The 25,717-nt window shown below is 34.4% G+C and overlaps 2 pseudogenes; one reads left to right on the top strand and one right to left on the bottom strand.

Annotated features, from left to right (window-relative positions):
• Window positions 1–782: 782 nt before the first annotated feature.
• On the top strand, window positions 783–1,373 carry LOC104877244 (annotated as a pseudogene).
• Window positions 1,374–3,170: 1,797 nt separating this feature from the next.
• The window catches only part of LOC104847469, a 75,654-nt pseudogene continuing 53,107 nt past the window's right edge, over window positions 3,171–25,717 (bottom strand).

Here is a 25,717-nt window from a genome sequence, read left to right as displayed (position 1 = left end):
TAACTCTCAACTTACCAACTAAAACACAGACTTCCAGACTTGATCAAAAACCAAATCCAAATAGTCTGAGGCATATAAGTAACATGTGTAATTTAAAAAAAAATTCCATCCGTCAGGATCATGAAAGTACACAGGGTAAATATCTTTCTCAAAGTGGACTTCACTATAAAGTTGATCAGAAGCATCAAAGAAAGTTGCTACATGTTAGGGAACAATTAAGCAGAAAGATAGTAATCATAAATATATATTTACTGAATATAGGTGCATCCAAATTCAGCAAACATACAGTACTGAACACAAAGATCAAACACAACCATAGTAAGTGACTTCAATATCTCATTTTCATAAATATATAATTAACTAATAAATACATCAAAAAAGAGTATCAGAGATTATTCCAACCATCAAACAAGTGTACTTATGGTTATTAACTGTGTGTTTTGACCTAGTAAAAGAGAGTACACATTTTTCTCACTGCTAACAGTTTCTCCAAAACAGAGGACATAGTAGTCCATAAACCTGCTTAAATAAATACAAAAGAATCAACACTATTCTAAACTATAGTGCACTGCAAACAGAAATGACTCTCAAAATAAACCACAGAAATTTTACACATACCTGATTAGTGAACACAATACTAAATACTCAATCAGTCAAAGAAGGAATCAAGGAGAAAACTAAACAATTCCTACAATCCATCAATAGTACCAGCACATCACATAGGACACAATGAAAGCAGATCTAAGAGGGAAGTTCCCTCCTTTCATCCTTGTATCTATTTCATGAAGAAGGGCGCCAATGGCTATAGCTTCAACCTGCTCAGTGACAAGCCCAAACCAGGCCAGTTCATCTAAGCGGTGGACCCAGGCTCCCCAGTAGAGGCCTCTGGGCTCTGGGCACAGGACCGCATTGTGGAGGTGAATGGGGTCTCCATGGAGGGCAAGCAGCATGGGGATGTGTTATCTGCCATCAAGGCTGGAGGCGATGAGGCCAAGCTGCTGGCGGTAGACAGGGAAATTGATGAGTTCTTGAAGAAGTGCAAAGTGATCCCATCTCAGGAGCACCTGGGTGGTTCCTTGCCCTAGCCCTTGGCCAATGAGGAGCTACAGAGGAGAACAGTGGTGAGGCCGTAGGTGAGGCAGCCTCAGAGAGCCCAGGCCAGCCCTGGTGAGATCCGCCTCAAGCGATGCCATCAAGGAGTTCCGTCCCCAAGACAGCACCAAGAAACAGGACTCCACAGCACCCTTGTCGGCTTTGTCTGACCCCTTCCTGGATTCCAACATCTCCTGGGCCAAGGCCCACAGAAGTGAGGTAGCAAGTGGGCTCCACAAACAGACTGGAGAAAGAAAACTGAACTCTTCAGCAACCTCTAAGTGTCCATCCACTAGCTGTTCAAGGCTGGAAGAGCCTAGCCAGCCATCCCAGCCCTTCCACCCAGCAATCAACATTCCAACCATCACTGGCATCCCGCTAAAAACCAAGACAATGTGTGTGTGGGGTGTGTGTGTGTGTGTGTGTGTGTGTGTGTGTGTGTGTGTGTATGCATATATATGCAACCAAAATATATATAATATCTGCAACTGAAATTATGAAATTTAAATTAATGAATATTTCCCCCCTAAGGATGCAACCAAAGACCCATCCAATAAGTAAAATCAGTTTAAAGTTCTCTGCTTGGTATGTAATCCTTTTATAAGGCCCAGATTCAGAAGAGGAAAGGAGAGAAGAGGAGAGTAGAGGAAGAGGGAAGCAGAGGGCACGGGGGAGAGGGAGGGGAGAGAAGCAGGAGAAATAGGGAAAATTTCCCTATTACCCAGGATACAAAAATGAAATTATCAACATTTTAAAAAATTTTGTAAACTTAAAATGAATTACCATAACACAACTGTCATAACCATGTAGGTGTATAACACAAGGGCATTCCAGTATTTTTGCCTGAGAAAGAGGGGAAAGTTTCTTTATTAATCCATGCCATTTTGGTGGGAGGGAGTCATGAATGTTTGTTTAAGGCTCATGGTTCTACATTCAAAGACATTTCTTCCTTTGCAATAAAATACTTTGTTTATACTACACTTACTCCAACATTACTAACACCTACTAAAGATGTTTCAGGAATCTACACCTGACTCAGACAGACTCACTTTTAAAAGTGAGAAATATTTGCAATCATAATGTGGCATAAAAACTTGAAAAAGTTACGTCTGGTAGGAAATATGTTCCTATCATTTTAATTTGTTTTAGGTACTAAACAACTGAGTCACACTGACTGAAAATGAAAGGCATTCTAAAAGTCTGTTTCTCTTGATACAGAGTAAGCAATCACACCCTATGAAAGCCTGAGAAGAAATGTTTCTGAGTAAACACTGCAAGAATTCCTGAAAAAATAATTACAGGATATAAACTCCAAAGCTGCCCACTCTCATAATTTGTTTTGCATAGGTTACATAAGAACCCCCCCACATATACACACACATTCTCTCACACACACGCGTGCACACACACCTTTTACACTTTGCTTGAAAGGCATTTTTCGATACTTTACAGTCTTTCATTAGGGATTATATACATTGCACTTTGTGAAATTGAAAAGACATTGAGTTAAATGTTTTCTAATGGTTTGATGTAACAAAACAAATAATATTTCCCTAAATATTTGTATTGTCTAGATGATCTGTTTACTCTGCTAAACAGTAATCATAAAAACTGACTCCATGGAACAATTAAGCAATTATCTGACACCACACATGGGTTTCAATCTTCTTTTTTTTTTTGGGCAGGGTGGGGGTACCGGGGATCAAACTCAGGACCTTGTGCTTGCCAGGCAGGCAGTAGCAACACTGAGCTAAATAGCTGGCCTTCAATACTTTTTAACATCCTCTCCTAGAAACATCGTACAAATCTTATGATTTAAATAATCAAGTGTCTGTTCTGATTTTTAAAAAATATACCTTTTTATGATGATATAATAAAACTGAAAAATACATATTAAAGATAGCATCACAGAGTTTTGTGACTTTGTTGTTGTTTTAAAAGAAAGACTGTAAAATCCAGACTCATTTAGCGCTTTGATGTGAACCTACAGAAAACAAGTGCTGCAGTGATCATAATGCTCAGTTCTGTAGTCAGAAAACAATTGCTCCTTCACCGTTTTGACATACTGCTCCTTTCTGTCAAGTGTTATCTGACAAGCCACATTCTATTCTACATGCAGCACCAACATAACTAGTATTGGTGTTTTTCAGATGATTGAGTTGTAAGTCCTGATCTGTTAAGCTATTCAGAATCTCTGTGTTAAGTTCCTCAAATTGGTCATCTTTTTTTGTCTTCATCTTTTACAGTTTCTGAGTTCTGAGTCTGAAGTGCTCTTCTCAAAAGATGACCTCCTCTTCTCCGCCTTTGTGGTCATGCAGAAAGCTAAGATATTTCTTGTGGGAGTTTATCTGAAGTCAGATATGACATAATGCCCGGAAATGCTAAACAAGGTAGTTTCTTTTCTACTGGAAGCACTACCGGTGAAATTCATATCTGAGGTATTGGATGACTGTGCAGCTCCATAGTCATCCTTATAGTACAAGGTAAAAATAAGATGAGATTCTCAGAAACTGATTCCTTATTCAAGGTAACTCAGTAATTTTAAGAATAATTTTCTATTATGTGGGCTAGGAGGACAACCTAAAGATGTTTTGCTTCCCATTTATTTTTTTTCTAATTAATTTTTTTTCTATGTAGCTCCAAGGAACTGAGGATGCCTCTAATAAGAAGTTGAACTCTAATTTGGTGACATCAGATTACATGATGACTACCACACATGAAGCACTCTTGGATGATATATAGGTATGGATGCCTTCCTACCTTTAATTTTGAATTCATGAGAGATTCCTTCAGGTTCTTCCTCTGCTTTCAAAGGTATTTTTGCTGGAAAATGAATTCACAACCTGGATAAATGTTTCCTCTTTATTTCTTTCCCAGGCATACATATAATCTTGTAATCATTTCATGTCTCTGGAACATGTTCATATCTTTCAGATTTTAGTGTCCATTGACTCTCTAGGGTGAAGTTTATCCAAATTTTAATTAATGTACACTGTAATAAGCTCAAGTTCAGAATCAAAATGTTTCTTCTTATGAATAACACCTAGGTTGTAAAGGCATAGGTGTGTTCTATCCACATCTGGTATTGAGCTGAAGACAGAGCAAATAAATTTATAAAATCTACCTCCAAATAGCATTATTTTTTGAGACATGGTATCACTGTGTATTTAGGCTGGCCTTGGATTCTTGGCGATCATGCTGCCTCAGCCTACTGAGTGCTGCAATCACAGGTCTTCACTACCACTCCCAGTAGCACCGATTTTTGAAAGCATTGCATACAGCTTTCATGAAACCACAGCTTACATTTGCAGCACTGTAACATCTTTAAAAAGCAGTCTCTAGGGTGTCCTCAGTAGCAGTACACTGCTGGATATTGGTTTCATGACCGGCGTCCTACTCACAGTCGGCCACACTAATAGAGCAATGTTCGATGCATGACTTGCAGTGCTTTGGCATTTGGTCCTTTCTTAAGTGCACCATTTTTCAGTTGCTTTTGCAAAAAACACACCATAGACGGAGCCGTTTTTAAATCTGAATCACTCATACTGGAATCAGTACTAGGTGTCTGATGATAGCCTTGCCGACACTTATTACATCTAACCACTTCATTAGGAGCATATGGATACTTTCCTCAATGGATTAGACAATTTCCCCATTTCCAGTGGCTCACAGGTGTGCCACAGTCCCATTTCCAGTGGCTCACAGGTGTGCCACAGTCCATGTTCTCTCAACCACAAGATTCTTCTTTTCATCAATACTGTGTAATATTTCTTCTACCTAAAGCCTTTCATACAGTTTTCAAAATTACACCTTCAAATAGTTGAATGAATTCTATCTGTTTGAATTTTCCTCCAGAGAACCTGGCAAAGGCGGATCGGACCCTCAGATACCTCTAAGCGGGAGTAACGAGCAATAAAGAAAGACAGAGATAATATCCAAGATATAAAGGGACCAGGAGGAACCTGCCTCTACTGGACAGGTTCAATAATCTCTGCAGTGGAGACACATTTACTAGCAACCGAGAAGCTCAGGGGAAGGGCTAGTGCACTTTTCCTGGAGCAGCACCCATAAATGCATAACTAATGAATGGGAACAAAATGGAGAACACGTCCTTCCCTATACCCAGATGCCTGCACTCTCTGTGTTGTGTTTAGCAGATGTAATCTGGCCCTAGAAGCACAGTGTTTGTAAGTTTTCTGTGCACCACCAGGAAGCCTGTGGTATTCCATTAACCTCTCTGTTTCTAAGCAAGTTTATGTCAGCCTTGGTCACTAGGAGACTCAAGTCACATAGCCTGGTCTACAATAAGAACTCAAGATTTAGAACTATTTCTTTTTTTTAATTAACTTTATTAGTACATTCTAGGTATGCAGTACAGTTACATTCATTACTGGGATCTTGTACCTTTACATGCCAGGTCTTGGTTCTCATTTTTTCCTCTTGTCCCCACCCTTCCTTCACTCTCCCCTCCCCTCCCTCACTTCAAACACTTTAATTCCATTTTTACATTTTCTCATATTTTTTTCCTTTTCCCTTATTCCCCCTTCCCTGTCCTTCTCACTGTCCCTACACCTTTGGTTCTTTTCTATCTATTTGCTAAGTGTCTCATTAGGATCTTGAGTACTATTATAGTTTTTCACACCAGAGATACTATTCGGATTTGCATATGTGTTCCTTGTTTATTTCACTTAGAAGTATATTCTCAAAGTGTACCCATTTAACTATGAATGAATCTATTTTCTCATTCTTTATGGCTGAGTAGTATTCCATTTTGTAGAAAAACCACATCTTCTTTATCCAGTTTCCAACAGATGGGAAGATGGGCTGTTTCCAAGTTTCAGCTATTACAAACTGTGCCACTATAAACTTGAGTGTGCATATATCACTGTGGTATGATTCTTTCACTTCTTTTGGATCATACCCAAAGAGGGATGGCTGGGTCAAATGGAACCTCTAATCCTAGTTCTTTGAGGTTTTTCCATATTGACTTCCATAGTGGTTGCACCAGTCTGCACTCGCACCAACAATGGAGAAGGGTTCCTTTCTCCCCAAAACCGCCACCAACATTTGTTATTGTGTGATTTCTTGATAGCAGCTATTCTTTGTGGGGTGAGGTGGCATCTTAGTGTTGTTTTCATCTGCATATCTCGAATGGCCAGTGATGTGGAACATTTTTTCACATATTTACTCGCTGCTTTTATTTTTATCTGAGGAATGTCTGTTCATTTCAGATGCCCACTCTAGAATTGGGTCTTTATATTTTGGAGGGCTGGTTCTTTATATATTCTAGATAATCGTCCTTTTTCTGAGGAGAAGCTGGTAAAAAGTTTTCCCACATTGTAGGTTGTCTTTAAGTACTGTTGATGGTTTCTTTTGCAGTGCAGAAGCTTTTAAATGAGATGAGATCCAAGTTGTTGATTCTTTCTGCTAGTTCCCATTCTACTGAGGATTTGTTCATAAAGTCTTTTCCTATGCCAATGTCTTCCAGAGTTCGGCCTACCTTATCTTCCAGCAAATTTCGTGTTTTTTTTTTTTTATGTTTAGAACTTTAATCCACTTGGATTTTAATTTAGTGAATGGTCACAGATAAAGGTCTAGTTTTAATCTTTGGCAAGTTGAGATCCAGTTTTTCCAACACCATTTATTAAAGAGGATATCTTTCCTCCAGTAGGGACTGGCAGCTCCTTTGTCAAAGATGAGGTAGTTGAGTGCATCTGGAGTTGTTTTTGTGTCTTTAAATCTGTTCCACTATCCTCAGGTCTGCTTCTTTGCCAGTACCATGCTCTTTTTATCACAGTGGCTTTGTAGTATAGTTTCAAATTGGGAATTGTTATACATGCTGCCATGCATCTGTTGCCTAGGATGGCTTTTGCTATTCTAGATCTCTTATGGTTCCAAATGAATTTTTGGATTCTTCTTTCTAGTTCTGTGAAGTATAGTGTTGGGATTTCAATTGGTATTACATTGAATCTGTATAGCACTTTTGGTAGTATGGCCATTTTCACTATGTTGATTCTTCCTACCCAGGAACAGGGAACATCTTTCCATTTTCTTAAATCCTCCTCAATCTCTTTTTTCAGAGTGCTGTAGTTATCAGTGTAGAGGTCTTTTTCTTCTTTTGTTAGGTTGATTCCCAGATGCTTCATTTTTTGGGGTGCTATTGTGAAAGGGATTGTTTCCTTAATTTCTTTCTCAGTGAATCTGTTATTTGTGTACAAGAAGGTTATTGATTTTTGGGTGTTGACCTTGTATCCAGCTGCTCTGCCAAAAGTGTCAATTAAGTTGAGAAGTCTTTTGGTGAAGTTTTTTGGGTCTTCAATGTAGAATATCATATCATCAGCAAATAATGACAGTTTAAATTCTTCCTTTCCTATCTTTATTTCTTTAATTTCCTTCTCTTATCTAATTGCTATGACTAATGTTTGCAGAACTATATCAAAGAGGAGTGGTGATAGTGGGCATCCTTGTCTTGTTCCTGATTTTAACATGAACGTTTTCAGTTTTTGGCCATTTAATAAGATGTTGCTTGTTGGTTTTTCATAGATAGCCTTTATTAAGTTGAGACATAGACCATCTATTCCAATTTTTTGTAGGGTTTTTATCATGAATGAGTGTTGAATTTTGTCAAATGCTTTTTCTGCATCTATCGAGAGGATCATGTGGTTCTTTTCCTTGACTTTGTTAATATAGTGTATTACATTAATTGATTTACTTATGTTGAACCATCCTTGCATCCCTGGAATAAATCCAATTTGGTCGGGATGAATGATCTTCTTGATGTTCCTCTGTATTCTGTTTGCTAGTATCTTATTGAGTATTTTTGCATCTATATTCATTAAGTAGATTGGCCTGTAGTTCTCTTTTTTAGTTACATGTTTCCCAGGTTTGGAAATCAAAGTGATATTTGCTTCCAGGAATGAATTTGGAAGTATTGCTTCTCTTTCAATTTCATTGAAAAGTCTGAAGAGTAATGACAGCAGTTCTTCTCTAAATGTTTTGTAAAATTCAGCAGTGAATCCATCAGGACCTGGGCTTTTCTTTGTTGGTAAGTTTTTAATTACATTTTCAATTTCACTGATTGTGATTGGGGTGTTTAAAAAGTTTTTATCTTCTTTGTTCAACTTTGGTCTTTGGTAATTCATAAGTATCTAGAAATCTGTCCATTTCTTCTGTGTTTTCCATTTTATTAGAGTACAGGTTCTCATAGTATGTATTAATGATCCTCTGGATTTCTGTTGTATCTGTTGTTACTTCTCCTTTTTCATTCCTGATTGCATGGATCTGAGCCTTTTCTTTCCTTTTTTTGATAAGGTTTGCTAAGGGCTTATCAATTTTATTTATTCTTTCAAAAAAGCAACTCTTCCATTCATTTATGTTTGGTATCATTTTCTTTGTTTCCATTACATTGATTTCTGCTCTAATCTTTATAATTTCCTCTCTTGTTCGAGATTTGGGTTTTTCTTGCTCATGTTTTTCTAGGAATCTAACATTCATCATTAGGTTTTTTATTTGAGCTCACTCTCTTTTCCTAATGTGGGCATTCAGTGCTCTGATTTTTCCATGTAGAACTTCTTTCATTGTGTCCTATAGATTCCTGTATGTTGTACTGGCATTTTCATTCTTTTGTAAAAACTGTCTGATTTCTTCTTTTATTTCCTCTGTGAGCCATTGATTGTTCAGGAGAGTACTGTTCAATTTACATGTGTTTGTGAATTTCCTATGGTTTCTTATGCTATTGATGTCCAGCTTTATTGCACTATGATCTGATAATATACAGGGAATAACTTCAATTATTTTGCATTTATTCAAACTTGTTTTGTGAGCTAGTATGTGATCTATCTTGGAGAATGACCCATGTGCAGCTGAAAAGAATGTATATTCTGATTTTGTGGCATGAAATACTCTATAGACATCTAATAAGTCCATGAGTTGACAAGCTTGGTTCAGTTCTAGTAGTTCATTGTTGATTTTTTGCCTAGATGATGTCTATTTTTGATAGTGGGGTATTCAGATCTCCCTCTACAACTGTATTAGTGGTTATTTGGTTTTTCATGTTACTTAATATTTGATTTATATAGTTGGGGGCATTTATATTTGGTTCATATATGTTTATGATTGTCATTTCTTCTCTTGAATTGTTCCCTTTATAAGGATGTAGTGCCCTTCTTTGTCTCTCTTAATCAGTTTTGGTTTGAAATTTGCTTTGTCTGTGAATAAGATTGCTACCCCTGCTTTTTTCTGTGCTTTTGTCTCATGAGAATTGTTTACCATCCTTTCACTTTCAGTCTATGGGCTTCTTTTTGCACTAGGTGTGTTTCTTGTATACAACATATTGTTGGATTTTGCTTCGTAATACATTCTGCTAATCTATTTCTCTTGATTGGCGAATTGAGGCCATTGACATTGATACATATAGCTGATATGTACTGACTTATTTTTGTCATTTTATTGGCCTTTTGTTGACTTTTTATTTTTTGTCCCCTCTTTTTAGTTTCTAGCCTTGGCTATTTGATTTGCTCTGTTGGACCTCTTGGTGTTGTGATCTTCATTGTCTTTTTCTAGGACATTGTTTAAAATTCTTAGTAGTGCTGCTTTAGTATTCATGAAGTTTCTCAAGTGTTCTTTTTCATGGAAGTATCTTATTTCTTCATCAATTTTGAAAGCAAGTTTTGCAGGATACATCAGTCTTGGTTTTAGGTTGTTTTCTTTTAGGACTTGAAATACCTCACTCCAGGCTCTTCTTGACCTGAGGGTTTGTGTTGAAAAGTCTGCTGTGATTCTGATGGGCTTTCCTTTGCATGTGATTTGTTTCTTTTCTCTTACTGATTGTAGTACTTTGTTCTTCTGTTGGGTTTCTGGGATCTTGATTATTATATGTCTAGGTGTAGATTTTTTCTTATCATGGCTAGTTGGTGTCCTATATGCCTTGCTTATCTGTATGTTTAATTCTTTCCCTCTATTTGGGAAGTTTTCAGTCATTAATTCTTTGAACAGCTTTTTTAAGTCATTTTTGTTTTCTCCCGGTACTTCATGGATTCCTATCAATCTTATGTTATTCTAGGAGCTGTTGGATCTATTTCTTATGCTCCCTGACTGTTTTTAAGAGACCTCTCTTTTCATGGTCACTGTCTGCTATCCTATCTTCTATATCTGAGATTCTATCCTAGCAATCTTTTATTCAGTTACATATGTTTTCAATAGAATTTTTAAATCTCCTGGATACCTGTTTGAATCTGTTTAATGGATTCCATTTCTTTCCTATGTTGGGTGTTCATTGTTTCCATTTCTTTCTTATTCTGGTCTATTATGTTCCCAAGCTCATCTATTTTTTTTTCAGTTTCTCCTTTGGATTTTCGAATCATGTCTTTCATTTTGCTCACCATCTCTATGATTAACTGGGAAATAATTTCTGTTTTGAATTTTTCTAGAGCTTGATTGTTCAGTTCTTTTACTTCCTGTGCTGTGAGTTCTGAGTGTCCTCAAGGTTCACTATTTGATTTTTCATCCTCCTTTGCCCTACTGTTTGCCTTTGGTGGACTGGAAGCCTGTCTTTGTGGCTTGCTTAAGTGTTTTCTCATCTTTATGTTTGCTGTTGGATTGACTTTGTTTCTATATCTGGGTCATTAAATCTTCCTGATATCATTGCATTTCAGCCTTTGATTCTCTAATGACTTATAGACATTCTCATTTTCATAATTGAGCAAACAACTTATCAAATCAATCCCTATCCTTTATCCCTATTGATACATTCAGAAACATAATAGGATCAGTCACCACTCTTTATAGCCCGCCACACCTCTGCATAGTGCATCCTAGGACTGGCTCAGTCAGGGGATCTAATAGGGGGCAGTTCAGTGGCACACACAAGGCTACCCTCCAGCCACTGTGTCTGAGCCAATCAGTAGTTCCCACTGGAAACAGCATGACTCCAGAGGAGGCTGTGCAGGATAGAGGCCTCCGAGTCCAAGCCAGGGCGATGACATCAAACTCACCCACCTGGAGCTGCCTTTTAGCCATTTTACTCAGTGCCCGCTGGAAACGGCATGGCTCCAGAGGAGGCCATGCAGGAGAGCAATTTAGAACTATTTCTAAACAAGATGAAGCAGCTGGTGTTCACCATGTTCAGAATCTCATCATAAACTTTAATCTCATTTTAGGAGCACTGAAGGATAGCACTGAAGTTGAAATCGTGGATGAGATGAGAAAATAAGAAAAAGCGTAAGAAAAGAAAAATGGCCACTCTTGGGTCCTCCTCTACAAAATATGCCACAATTAGATTCTCTCAAATGACTGATTGTGCAGAGTTCATACCAGGCTAAGCCTTTTGTTAACAGAGAGTCATTGTGATGATCTACTGATGGTCTTGGGTGTTATTTGATCAGAATATGAAGTGGCATAGGTGACTCAGTGAAATGCTGTTGTAAAAAAAAAAATCATGCCATGGAAATGAAGCAACCAGACTATTTCCTGTATAATAGTGTCTACTCCCAATCCTCTGTAGAGGAGGCTGGGCCAATGCTACAGTGGAGATAATCACTTTTGGGATGATGATGGCAGACAAACCAGAGGACTGCTGTTATCAGAGGAGCTGACCTTTTCTGCTATTGGCCTGGCCTGCATGGACTACTTTTCTTCATGATAGAAAAGTTAATTATTAAAATTTTGAAAATACTGTAAGAATTTTTTTGTTTCTAAACATAAGTACTTGTGTCCAGTTCGACAAAGCAGGAAAACTGATGATCGAGAAGCTGTTCCCAAATTTTTAGTTGTTTTGCTATTTGCTCTTCAGTATAGTACTTTTTACATAACACACAGTCATGATGTTTCACCTGGAATGTAAGATTTATTTATGTGGACAACTAAGGGTGAAGCACTTAAAAAAATGAACAAGAAAATTTTTTCTTTACTGTTGGACATGTATTTTTGATACATTAATATGAGAGACTGCCCATTGATAAAACCCTAATAATGATGAACTTGCTCATAAATATTGTTGTCTCATATTACTATCTCATATTTGTTTGTCAGCTCTCTGCTTCTTTTTTTTTTTTTTGTACCGGGGATGAAACTCGGGTCCTTGCACTGACAAGATAGCTCTCTGCTTCTAACCACCATAAGAAACTTGAACAAGTTGTAAATAACAAATAATTTCTTGGGTGTGAAAAACTAAAAGTGCAAATATGATCCAAATTGTATAATCAGTAATGTGTAATAGGAAGAAAAGGGCTAAAGGTGAAAGGGAAGTGGGAATGGTAGGGGAAAGGAAATAAGGGGAAAGACAAAATATAAGAAAAGGAAAAAAATGGAAACAAAGACTTTGCAAATAGGGGAGGGAGGAGGAGGTGAAGGGAGAGCATGGATAAGGGTGAAAAATGAGAGCCAAGTTCTGTCAGGTAAAGGTTCAAGATCCCAATGATGAATGTAACTTTCCTGTATACTTAAAAAAGTATCAATAAACTCAATAAAAAAAGAAAATTGCACAAGTGTTTTAAAAATTGGAGCGACATAATAATCTTTAATATAGTTTTTAACTTTTTAAAAGGTATAATGGTCAATTGTCAAAATTACAATTATTAATTTTATAAGCAAGTGGTTCAAGATGAAAACCATTGGCAAGTTGGATAATATAGAAAATATTTTTTTCCACAATATTTGTCAGTCAAGTTTGTGATGCTTGTCCATTAACTGTTTGTCTCGTTAAGAAAATTACAATCAAATCAGAAATAGGGGCCGGGGATTTAGCTCAGCAGTTCAGTGGCCTGCTTTGCAAGCGCAAGGAACCGAGTTCAATCCCCGGTACCCAATAAATAAATAAACAAACAAATAAATAAATAAATAAAACCAAATAACAGTACTTCTGTATATTGTCTTACATTAGATACAGAACACTATTTGTGTTTACTGTATTTATATCCTTTAGTCTTTCATCATTAAAACAACTCAGAAATATGTTGTAATATAAGCCTCAATATATTTAAAGTCCTGAAGGATGCAGTTCAATTGATTTTGATTTTTTGAATTCACTAATCAACTCAGCAATTCATATTTTTTTAGTCATGATACCATGTACAATGTCCAAAAGTGATGTAACTTGAAATTGAAATACAAAGAAAAAGAGTATTCTAGTACTTCTTCCAATCAATGGAGATAATTTTAAACAATTTGGAATTATTCATCACTTTGTATACTATGGAAGACCATATTTTTAAAATAGATTTTAAGGAATTCATCAGAAGGAATTAAAATTGTAGTTTGATGTTTATAATACTGACTTCATGGTATTTAAAGGTTGTCAAGGTCCTGAGATTTAGCTCAGTGATGCCTGCCTCAAAAGTGCAAGGAACTGAGCTTGATCCCTGGTAGCAATAATAAAAGCAAACAAACAAACAAACAAATAAATGGTTGTCAAGAAAAATTATCTAGGGTGCAATCCACACATTCTAGCATTTTAAAACTATTTTACATAGTGCATTACCAATTAATCATAATTTAAATCTGTTGTTATGACTCTAATCATGGAGTAGCATTAATTCTTTGACACAATCACCCTAGATTGAGGCGTTATTCTTATTAACTTTAAGTATAACAAATATATGAGGAAATTATTAAATTATGCAATGAAACTGACACAAATCTCAATAATACCTTTTGTAGATAAAAAAAGATGAAGCAGGATATAAGATATATCAGAACAACAGTATATTTATTTTTGATTAGGTTATAGATGGTTTTGTAACAATGGGGAATGGTGTTATTTTAAATATTTCAGATACAACAAAATGTTTGCACATTTTTAATGTTTTGCTGCCACATGGTTCTGCTTGGTTTCAAATGCCATCAAGCTTTGTTAGGAGTAGTAAATAAATAGATACAAACAATTGACTCAAATATTTAATGGAGGAGCAATAACAATCATGAAAAATGCTTACCTTTCTTGCAGCACTGAAATGCTGGTATTATCTTGGGCCTTTACAGAATATTGCTGAGAAAAAGGTAGCAATTTGTGAAAATGCCATCATGTTAATGTGTACAGCTTTCTTCCTGCTCACACTTTGAAAAATAGCACGCATTATTTCACTTTTTTAGATTGCCAAAATAAAATTTATCAGAGAAGATCCCAAGTAAAAGCTTGAGATTATCATTTTTCCCTTTGCAATTTTGTTAGTAATTCATTGTAAAAAGCAAGAACAATACATTTTACTAGTTTAATTTAAATACAAAAAATTGTTGGAACAGAATTTAATCAGCACTTGAATCTGTAATTGCTATTCTTTCCTCATACACAGCATTAAATTTGTTTAGATGTGTTTGCTCAGTAGAATATTTAATTTTCTTTGAAATATTGTATTATCCTCTCTTAAGAAAGTCTTGTCAAAATATTAGAAGCTATTCTTGAAGGCTATTTCGTCCAAAATTTATACTAACAATGGCATTTTGGAAATGTTGCTTTACAATTTGTTCCTAGGACCTTACTATTATAGATGACCTGTAATGAAAACTTAATTAGAATTCTTACAGTAGATATTTTATTTTTGCGTATCAAAATATATTATAATATGAAAAAATAACAAAACAACATGATATATTTTGTTGAAGAAAGAAGAAGTAATGTTTCCATTATGCCTAAGATAAGTATGAAATTAGCCATGAATATATTATTCCATCTTGCAGGGCTATACAGCAAAATATAATGTGTAAAGTGAGCATTCCAAACTTTGCAGTATATACATGGTTATGAGTTTATTTTAATTATAAATGCCAAAAGTTCAACCAAAATGGTTGAAAAAATAGAACTTTTAAAGAACAACTGACATATTCATCTGGTATTTAGATATATATATATATATTTACTTCTATAAATCTATAAATGTTTATATACTATACATCTGTCTATATCTCAACTGGAATATAATATTGTTTAAGTATGGTTGTATCCAACAATACTGCTTCAGGATACATAAAATTCAAGAAGTTTTTTTAAAATAAAATGTATAATCATAATCATTTTGATCATATAGATACTTAATGAGCTGAAACACTTTAAGACTCTAATATGTAGCCCTTATATCAACAGCAGGTGGCATTTATCATAAAATAACTAGACCTAAAAACTACAAGTGTTGCAGAGAGAGAGAAAGAGAGAGAGAGAGAGAGAGAGAGAGAGAGAGAGAGAGAGAGAAACTAATTGAAAAGTACCATAAGTATCAGCAAGTACAACTTTTTTTGGTTCTTCTTGATACTAAGATGAAAAGCATTTAACTTATTAATTTTGTTTGCTTAATATGTGATAAGCATGGCAAGATATTGATATTGTATATTTGAGTATGAAGGCAAGTTTAAATAATTTATTGTGGTCTAAATACAGATTTGAGATTAATAGATGTTCAAATTCATTTTATGAAGAAATTTAAACTTACCTGTTTGTAAAACTGTCATTTTTTTCATGATACCTTATAAAATTTAAGTCCCTGTTTATTTCTTATATTTGCTTTAGAAATTTAGAAATGTATTAAATTAGAATTTATTAATTAATTAAATTTATTTAAAATATTATTATAAATAATAACTTGTATATTTGGACAAAAGTGGAATTCTTACATTCCGTCTTTGAATGAAGTGCATGGCTTTCATTAACAGACAGAAAACAAGCCTGGCATGGTGGCGCATGCCTGTAAACACAGCACTCAGGAGGCTGAGGCAAGAGGATTGATGTGAGTTCGAGACCAGCTTGGGCTACATAGTGAGTTTCAGGTCAGTCTCAACTACGTAGTGAGACCCTGTCTCAAAAAAACCAAAAACAAAACAAAACAAAGCAAAACAGACAGAAAACATTAGAATATGGGTCTGTCTACTAGGATAAATTATTTAGTTTACTAGGAACCAGACAAAGATAATTACAAAATTATTTTATTGAGTAATTTGGAGATCAAGAGAAATGAAGAAATAAAAGATTAGAAAAAATTTCTTAAATTACTGCTAAATAACTGTCATTTTGATTCAATTATTTTGGCCAGTGCGAGGAAAATTGCATATAAAATTTTGAAAAATTAAAAATAGTGTAAAAAATAAAGATAGATCTCTTAATTCACATTTATGTTATAGAAAAATAAAGAAAATAAGAAATTATTATGCCTATGGCAAGTATAGAGAAAAGTTTCAAGTAAATTTTGACCTAGCTAACAGTTACTTTTGTTTGCTGCATTGCTTCCACTTTAGCATCTTTATTTCAGTTGCATTAGTTTGGTAAAGTAAAACACATTACTGTAATTATTATGTACACTGTAACAAACTATGCTTATGTTTTCAACCTTCTTAAAGAAAAGTGTGATGTTTGGCAAGCACAGTTTACTTCTGGGATTTTAAAAAAGCTGTCTTGAACAATTCATTGGATTTTCCATTTTATACTTATAATGTCTATAATAGTATAACATCCAAATGAAAAGCAATTATTTCTCTGAGGACTATGATGAAATAAAAATATAGACTTGTTGATGTAAAATAACTCTCTCCTATTCAGTTTTCTTTTCACTGAATTTATTTTCTTTCTTAGTTATCCACATCAATGTCCTGCTTGGAGTCAACTCACTGTCTTTCTTTCATCTGTTACCCATCCTCTTCCCACTAGAGAAAATATAATAGACTTTAAGAGCATTAACTTCACATGAATAGCCTTTCTAGTTCTTTTTTCCTTACTCTAGCATCACCCACATTGACCTAGGATTAGAGGTGTTTCACATAAAGGAACAACTATTTTGCCAATTCTATTGGTAAACTGAATTATATTTTAATTCAGTAGTTCAAATTTTATTAAGGAATGCACTACCTTAAAGTATATATTTTTTGTAAAGAATTCTGAGAAAATTATTTAACTATTTCAGACACATCAAACAAAAGATTAAATGTTAATTTTTATTTTTTTTATTTTTATTGAGTTTATTGAAACATTCTATGTATACACTACAGTTACATTCATTACTGGGATCTTGTACCTTTACATGACAGGTCTTGATTCTCATTTTTTCCCCTTGTCCCTACCCTCTCTTCACCCCCTCCTCCCTTCCCCATTTACAAACACTTCATTTCCATTTTTTCATTTTCTAACATTGTTTTTCTTTTCCCTTATTCTCCTTCCCCTATCCTTTCCACTAAATGTTAATTTTTAAAAACATTACTAATTTGTTTCATTTACACCCACTTTAACAAAAATTCCACTTTCAAATGAGCAGCCTATCATGCTTGCTTTGGCAGCACATATACAAATGAGCAGCCTATCACCATTACTGAATACTAGGTATTTACAGCCAATAAACTAAAAACATGTTTCTAGAGGATAATTGGTGAAGTACATTCTTCCCAAAGATAATAAGTCAATTCTGAAAGATTGCTGCTGCCAACCTCTAGAGTTCTCTGTTTTATTTTTTCTTTGTCTTTCCTTTACATGCTGTGCATCCATTTATCCATCTATTAAATTATTATTTATCTTACATTTTGTTTTGTGGAAGATTGGAGATTTTAAAACATTTTTATCTTCAAGGAAAGCAAGCATTCTATAGGTATGTTTAAATTCATTGAATTTACTTTTTAGATAATAAATTAAATGGATCGATAAAATCCTAGTATCTCCAAATATATACAAAATATTGTTTTTAGTTTGCATCGTGCTGGAAGAGAATTTATTTTACTACTAGAGTTGATTGTAAACATTTTTATTTCATAGCTTAAAAAGTTTGAAAAACTGTTTTCTTGTGTATAACATAAATGCAAATATGTATGTTCTAATACTCAGAATGTTAATATTCAAATACTCAATTAATCATTAAGTTCCATAAATTATATTACATATTGAAAATAATACCTGTTACATTTCTTTTATATAATTTAATATTCTTTGAAATTAATTCATAAACATTTGAAAAATTATATTCAAATTCAATCACATCATCATGTTTACAGCCATAATAATATAAATAGTGCCTCCAATTCTTCCCTTGTTATTGTGTTTCTCAAAATAGTAGTTCTGAAAATAGTTTTAAAGTGATTCCTTTAAAACATCCTTTGTCTTACTTCTTTCATGTCTTTCAATTCATTTAGATGAAAATGCTACATTAAGCATCCAAGGAATTCCTCTGTGATTGTGTTATCCCCTAACAAAGATCTCTACATACTGATTTTCATAATAGATGTAACTAATATTCCAAATAACAGTTTTGAAGGGTTTCTCTGTATCCTCAGGAATTTGTTATATTTTGTTTTCATATTAGTAGATTTATTACTTGAGTGGGGTGATATCTCATTGAGGTTTTAATTTGTATTTTACTAATTATTAGTGATTTCAATTTTTCTTCTCAAATAATCTTTGGCTATTTGCATGACTTCTTTTGAGAAATTCTATTTCTGTTACTTTTTTATTGAGCTATTAAATTACATATTTTGAATATTAACATCTTTTCCAATGTATAGTTTAAAAAATCTTTCTCTACTGCTGACTTTCTCTTCACTGTGTTGATTCTTTGCTGTGCCAAATTTCTCACTATGATAAAATTCCATTTACCCATTTTTATATTTATTTCCTATGCTTTTTAGATAATATCCAAAGTTTTTTTCCCATTGAAATGCCTTGAAGTGCTTTACTGCATTTTCCTTTTGTAGTTTCATAGTTTTAGGACTCAAATTTTAGACTTTAAATAATTTTAGAGCCTAGTTTTACAACTAATGAAAGATGTGACTTTATTTTCATTCTTCATCATGAAGTGGTCCAGTTTTGCCAACATCAAATTATTGAAAACACCATACTTTGTTCAATCATGCTGTTAGTGCTTTATGAAATGAGTTGTCTCTAGATACATAATTTCTTGCAATTTCTGTGTTCTCTTCCATTGACCTACATGTACTTTTTTCTGTAAATAGAACGTTTTCACTACTATTTGTATTCTACATTAGCACACCAAATTTCATGTCACACTAAAAAATTATTTGTTATGATCAAATAAGATTTATACCAGTGGTGCAAGAATGGTTCAATATAAACAATCAATAAACAGAATGGAGCAGAGAAACTATCTGGTTGTTCCAGTAGACACACAGAAAGCACTTAAGAAAATTCAACATGGCTCATTATAAATACAATGAAAAAGTAAATGTAAAGGGATTTATTCCAACACAATAAAGGTCATATATAAGAAGTTCACAGCTAACATACTCATACCAGATAATGATATATTGAGGTTTTTTTTTAAAGTGAAACAAGAAAAAGATGCCCCTTTCATCAATTTAATTTGACATAGTTCTAGAAGTCGTGGGCAGAACATTTTGACATTCAAATTGAAAAGAGGATGTTAAATATGCATTGTTTTGAGACAATGTGATCATTTCTATTTAAAAAACAACAAAGACTTCTCAACCAAGAGAAAATCAGAACTAGTAAAGACAGTCATCAAATTTGTTGGATGCAATATCAACACAAAAATATCAGCAGTTTTGCTACACAGCCATAGCCAAATATTTGCATAAGAAATGGAAATATAATTAAATCTAAATAGCTAAAATGTTGAAATAAATATAAATGAATAGGAGAAAAATACTTAAACAATATATTAGTGAAGGAATGTGAAGAAGATCAGGTCTCACTCTCCCACATGCTGGCAAGCTGGCATCTTGAACTCTTGTGCATTGGGTTTTTTTTTTTTTTTTTAACTGTTGCAAACACTAAGAGGGGGGGAGGGGAGCATTGTACCAGCAAGAGCTCTGAGTTCAACATCCAGATTTGGTCACAATTAGGAAGCTTTTGCCACTAGCTAGGACTCTCAGACAGACTGTGTCTCTGCTTCATTCAAGGTTCTAGTCTGTGCAGTGTTCAGGTACTGAGTATGAGCAAACTGGCGAGAAGCAGAGCTGAGTGGAACTGAGCTACTACTCCACCCCTACCCCCCACTGGCAACCACAACACCACCCCAATAGCCCCCTATGCTTCCTCTGTCCTCCTGGTCACACCCATATCTGGATCCACACCACAGAGTCACAGAGGGTCATAAAGGCCATTTTCCTGAGCTCCAGAAGATGGAGCAGAAGTGAAAAACTGAAAGTGGTCCTTTCTCAGGCCACTTGAAAATTGAAACCCACTGGAATAGTGAAGAGAATCTCTGTAATAAAGGCACACCACAGCACCATAGTTAAGAAGTTGGAGGATTCACCACCTCCCATTGGAAACTGGACTATCTTCAGGAAAAAGGCAGCTAGAATCTGCAGAAGAACCTTGCAGAGTTCAAACTATGAAGGAAGTCATGGAGCTCAACTTGGGCCTTGCAGCCAGAAGTCAGGCTGACTCTTAGGGGTCTGCTGCTGGCTTGCTGAGACTAATTGACTTAGATATGTACACTGCTGCTATTATGACAGCAGAGACATACACTAAAGGAAGCCCTTCATTTTTTTAAAATTATTTTTTCTTTTTCTCTTATTTTCAATTTTTAATTTTTTTATTTTTTCTATGCTTTTAGTAATGTTCTTTTATCATTCTTCTTTTTCATTTTCCCCTTTTCTTTCTCTCTCACTCTCACTCTTCCACATTGTTCCTCATCTCCCTTTTTCTTTGTGTTTCTGTCATAATTCATATTTCTTTATTTTTCTTTTCTTCTTTTTTTCCTTCTCTTGTCATTAGTTTCAAATGAAAATGAATACAGTGTCTAGCTTCCATATTGCTGTTAGTTTCTGTTATAATAGTCTTTGCTCTTTCATTCTGTCTTTCCCTCTTGTCTTCAAGAGTTTCCTAAAGTTTGTGTGATCTTCCTGCGTCCTCTGGCCTTCTAATCTTTCCCTCTCCTCCTACATATTATCTATCTCTCTCAAATCATTCTAAATTCCCATCTTGAAGGGTAAAGTTGCTTTATTGAAGAGTTCATTCACTATAAACATTTTGGGCTATTCCTCAGTTTTAATTTAATTCACATGATTAAAGTTGTTAGATTAATAACTACTACCAATGGTCATTTTCTAAACTATGGTTGATGCTAGTGTGTTGTTGATTGTATTATTTGGGCTAAGGTGTTATGACTAAGGTGTTAAGTAATCTAGGAAGGATTACTTCCTGGTATAATGAATATGAGATTGCCTCAGAGTCATTAGAGACTCAAAAACCTAAAGATCAGCTATATCTGGAAGATCAAAGAATTAACCCAGGAATGAAACCAAGGGCAGTACCAACAAAAATAAAAATGAGAAGACATTTAAGCAAAGCATGAATCCAGGCTCCCAGCTTACTAAAGTCAAAGTCTTGGGGAAACAAGGTGGAAAAGTCTGATAATCAAATTTCTGGACACCTTGAACTGATAGCACAGGAAGGAACAAAACAGATGGATGAAGCTCTAGACAATTTAAAACAGAAATAATTTCCGAGATAACTACAGAGATGGTGAGTGGAATGAAAAACGTGATTAGAGACTCTAGAACAGAAATAGATAAGAAAATAAATGAATTCAGGACCATGATAGTAGCCATGAATGCCCAGCATATGAAAGAAATGGAATCCATGAAACAGTTTCAAATAGACATCCAGGAGATTAAAAATAACTCTACTGAAAATATACACAACAAACTGAGACAATCTGAAGAGAGAATATCAGCTATAGAAGACAGGATGTTGGTCAGTGACCATGAAAAGAGAGATCTTTTAAAAATAGAAAAGAATAGGGCCAGAGAGTTAGCTCAGACGTTTGGTGGCCTGCCTCACAAGCACAAGTACCTGAGTTCGATCCCTGGTACAAAAAAAAAGAAATGTAAAGAATCAGGTGAAATCAATCCAAGAGCTCTTAAGTGATGCAAAGAATAATAATATAAGACTGATAGGACACCATGAAAAAGCAAGAGAAAATACAAGTGACATAAAAGAAAACTGTTAACAGAAATAATGACAGAAACTTTCCTAAACAGATAAAAATAATTAGACATACAGATAAGTGAGTTGTATAAGACTCCAACTAGTCATGATTAAAAAAAAAAATTCTACACCTAGACATATAATAATCAAAATCCCAGAAAAACAAAAGAAGAACAAATACTACAAGCAGGTAGAGAAAAGAAACAAAAAACATGCAATGGAAAGCCCATCAGAATCATAGAAGACTTCTCAACACAAATCCTAAATTCAAGGAGAGCCTGGAGTGAGGTATTTCAAACCATAAAAGAAAACAAACTCCAAGCTAGACGGATGTATCCTGAAAAACTCTCTTTAAAAATTGATGGGACATATGATACTTCCATAACAAAGAACACCTGATAAATTTCATCAATAGCAAATCAGCACTCCAAACTGCAAAATAATACCCTAGAAAAAGATAATGAAAGTCATAGTTTGATGATGGATAATAGAGCAAATGCATCAGGCAAAGCAAGAAATTAAAGGGAGAGAGGGGAAAAATAAAAAAAGAGCCAAAAACAGGAAAATAACACTATAATGATAAGTCAATACAGATCAGTTATAACCATCAATGTTAATGGGCTCAATTTATCAATCAAAAGAAATAGACTGGCAGAACAGGTTAAGAAGAAAAATTCAACAAAATGCTGTATACAAGAAATGCACCTAATTCAAAAAAAAATTCACAGACTGAAGATAACAGTATGAGAAATAGTTCTCCATGCAACTGGAACCCAGAAAAAAGCAGGGGTAGCTATCTTATTTGCAGATAAAGTAAATTTCAAACCAAAACTAATTAAGAGAGACAAAGTAGGTCACTATATTCTTGTAAATGAAACAGTCAAAGAGGAAGAGATGACAATCATAAATACATATGCACCAAACACAAATGCCCCCAACTATACAAAACAAACATTAAGGAACATGAAAAACTGAATAAACACTAATTCAATTGTAGTGGGGAAACTCAACACCCCACTGTCAAAAATAGATCATCTAGACAAAAAATGAATAATGAATTACTAGAATTGAACCAAGCTATAGAACAAATGGACTTAATAGATGTCTACAGAGTGTCCCACCCTACAAAATCAGAATGCACATTCTTTTTGGCTGCACATGGGTCATTCTCCAAAATAGATCACATACTAGCTCATACAACATGTTTAAGCAAATGCAAAGTAATTGAAGTTATCCCCTGTACATTAACAGACCATAGTGAAATTAAACCCAAGAAAAACAACATAAGAAACCATAAGGACTTCACAAACACATAGAAATTGAACAACCTGAACAACCAATGGGTCAAAGAAGAATTTAAAGAATAAATTAGACAGTTATTATAATTTAATAACAGTGCCAGTACAACGTACAGGAATCTGTGGGGTACAATGAAAGCAGTTTTAAGTGGGAAATGCATAGCAGTGAATGCCCACACTAAGAAAACAGAGCGATCTCAAATAAACAAGCTATTGGTGAATCTTAAGGTCCTAGAAAAAGAAGAGCAAGAGAAACTTAAAGCTCATACAAGGGAGGAAATTATAAACATCAGAGCAGAAATTGATGCAATAGAAACTAAGAGAACAATAAAAAATATCAATGAATCAAAAAGTTGTTTTTTCAAAAGAATAAATAAAATATATAAGCCTTTATGTAACATTATCAAAAAAAGGAAAGAAAAGGATAAAATCCATTCAATTAGGAATGAAAAAGCTGAAGTCAGAACAGATTTAGTAGAAATCAAGAGGATCAATACTTACTTTGAAAACCTGTACTCTGATAAAATGGAAAACCCAGAAGAAGTTTACAGATTTCTAGATGCATATGAATTGGCAAAGTAGAACAAATAATATATAAAAATTCCTGACTCTCCAATTACAATCAGTGAAATTAAAAACATAAGGAAAAAGATACCAACAAATAAAAACTCAGGTTCTGATGACTTCACTGCTTAATTCTACAAGACATTCAGAGAACTATTGGCACTACTCTTTAAAATTTTCAATGAAATTGAAAGGGAAGCAATACTTCCAAATTAATTCCTGGAAGCAAGTGTTACTTTGTTTACAAAGCCAGAGAAGGAACCCCACAAAAGAACTACAGGCCAGTCTCCCTAATAAACATAGATATACAAATTCTCAATAAGATACTTGCAAACACACTACAGAGGGTCATCAAGATCATGCATCCTGACCAAGTCAAATTAATTCCAGTGATGCAAGGATGGTTCAACATACATAAATCAATAAATGTAATATCCTATATTTACAGTGTCAAAAACAAAAAAACATTTGATTATCTCAGTAGATGCTAAAAAGCATTTAACAAAATTAAACACCAATTCATGATAATAGCCCTGAAGAAAATTGGAATAGAAGGTCTTTATCTCAACTTGAGAAAGGCTATGTTTGTAAAACCAACAACTGTCATCATACTATACAGTCAAAAATTGAAAACGTTAATTTTAAAATCAGGAAAAAAGACAAGGATGTCCATTAACACCACTCCTGCTCAATATAGTTCTGAAACATTAGCCACAGCAATTAGACAACAGAAAGAAATAAAAGCAATAAAGATAGGAAAGGAAGAAGTGAAACTATCATTATTTGCTGATGATATGATATTCTACATAGTAGACCCAAAAAACTCTGCCAAAAGACTTCTAGACTTAATTGGCAGATTCAGAAGAGTAGCTGAATACAAGGTCAACATTCATAAATCAAAAGTGTTCCTGTACCCAAATAACAGAGTCACTCAGAGTGAAATTAGGGATACAATCCCTTTTAAAATAGCATCCCCCCCAAAAAAAATCTAGGAATCAATCTAATGAAGGAAGCAAAATACCTCTATATGGAGAGCTACAACACTCTGAAAAATGAGATAAAATAGGACATAATAAAATGGAAAGTCATCCCTTGCTCCTCGATAGGAAGAACCAACATAATGAAAATGACATTCTTCCAAAATTGCCATATAGATTCAATGCAATCCCAAATGAAATCTCAACAGTATATTTCACAGAACTAGATAAAAAATACAAAAACGCATCTGGAACCAGAAGAGACCTAGAATAGCAAAAGTCGTTCTAGGCAACAGAGACATTGCAAAGGGTATTGCAATCCCCAATTTGAAACTGTACTACAAAGCTACTATGATTAAAAATAATAGAGTAGTGGCAAAGGAGCAAACTCATGAATGAGTGGAATAGATTAGAAGGTGGAAAAACAATTCCAGATATTCTCACCTACCTCATCTTTGACAAAGGAGTCAACCAACTTCAGTGGAGGAAAGATATCCTCTTCAGTAAATTGTGTTTGAAAATTCTGGATTTCAGCTTGTCAAAGATTAAAACTAGACCCTTATCTTTCACCAAGCACTAAACTAAAATCAAAGTGAATTAAAAATCTAAATATTAAAACAGAAACACTAAACTTTCTGGAAGGTAAGTTAGGTAAACCTCTCATAGACTTTGGTGTAGGAAGTCTTTATGAACAAATCCTCAGTAGCAAGACAACTAACACAAATAATCAACAAATGGGATGTCTTCTTATTAGCAATCATCTGCACCTCAAGAGAAGCCATCAATGTAGCTAAGACACTACTTACAATGTTGGAAAAACTTTTTACCAGCTGTTCCTCAGACAAAGGTCTACTATCTAGAATGTATAAAAACCTCAAAAAACAGACCCCCCTAAATACAAAGACCCAATTAAGAAT

This window comes from Fukomys damarensis, unplaced genomic scaffold, assembly GCF_012274545.1.
Source record: "Fukomys damarensis isolate Sample0158 unplaced genomic scaffold, DMR_v1.0_HiC HiC_scaffold_24, whole genome shotgun sequence".
In the NCBI taxonomy this organism is placed as follows: Eukaryota; Metazoa; Chordata; class Mammalia; order Rodentia; family Bathyergidae; genus Fukomys; species Fukomys damarensis.
Note: the sequence above shows the minus strand (reverse complement) of the source record. Positions and strands in the feature narration are given on the sequence as shown.